Genomic DNA, 1230 nt, shown 5'->3' with positions numbered 1-1230 from the left:
CACATTACATTTTTTTTTTAATTATTACCGGCCATGGAAACAAAGTCTTCAGCCGAAAACATAAACGTTTAATTATATTTCTGTAAATATGGCCACCACAAAGAGGATAGGCAATTTGAGGCGGCGTGCTTGGATTGACTCGGGATTTCTTAGAACGGGCCGATACGGGTATTTTAGTTCGAGATTCGTATAATTTCGCGTTTTAATCTTCGATTAAGGCACAATAGCACCATCCTGTTCCACTTTAAACTAGATTTCACAAAATAATTGAAAGTCAAAATAAAAACGACACTTTTCCCTCCAAAAGGCCCAGAGCGAATCAATCACATTACAGTTAGAGGTGGGTGATAAATAAAGTCATGAAAAAATCACGATGATCCGCCGTCAAACAGTATCACCGTGACTCGTTCCGAAGGAACGACGTTCCAAAGTTACATAGGTGTTCCTCTGTTCCAATGGCTATCCCCGTCACTCACATCACGACATACGTATTTGATACAATGCGCGATCTCCTTTCCGTGGTGACTGAGCGCGCCACTTGTTGTAGTTCTCTTCAAATCGGGCCATTTCGGCGATGGGAGTGAGTGAGATAGGATGATTTTCTTTGCTCACTCACAAAGGTCGTAGGTGCTTATTACAACTAGAAAGGGCGGATAAAAAAATCTGCAGCAGTTACTATAAACCTATTTATTAACAAAGTAACATATTTTTGTATATTTGTTTTGTATTTAAGAGTTAGAGTTGGTATTTTATATTTAAGTATAATCTACTTTGTGTATTCTACTAGAAATATAATTACATTACACTTTATTGCTATTTTTAACAATCCAAAGATTCGCATTAAATAAGTAACAAACAAAATTACATTAAATACAAAATCACCATTTTTGAATGGAATTGAAACTTATTACAAAGGGAGAAAAAACTTAAATCATTCTTTAAAAAATGGCTATAAGTAGTAAAAAGAAGCCGCTGGCTAAAACCGTATATTGTGATGTAAGTTATAGGCGTGACAAGGTGACGGAAGTAACAGTCGTGACAAAATCACGGTGATTTATCGCCGTGATTTTTTTGGAACTGGAACGACAGTCACGGCGATAGAAATGTAACGCTATTCCCCATGTCTAATTACAGTGAATACAGTGTTGCCATTAAATTCATATCCACATCTGTCCAAACCTTAGAGGATGGAAAAAACATAGTATGAGGGTCATATTCAAGAACTCTACT

The sequence above is a fragment of the Hyposmocoma kahamanoa genome, unplaced genomic scaffold (assembly GCF_003589595.1).
Source record: "Hyposmocoma kahamanoa isolate Upper Pololo Valley unplaced genomic scaffold, ASM358959v1 100021, whole genome shotgun sequence".
NCBI classification, from domain to species: Eukaryota; Metazoa; Arthropoda; class Insecta; order Lepidoptera; family Cosmopterigidae; genus Hyposmocoma; species Hyposmocoma kahamanoa.
This window is presented reverse-complemented; position numbering follows the sequence as displayed.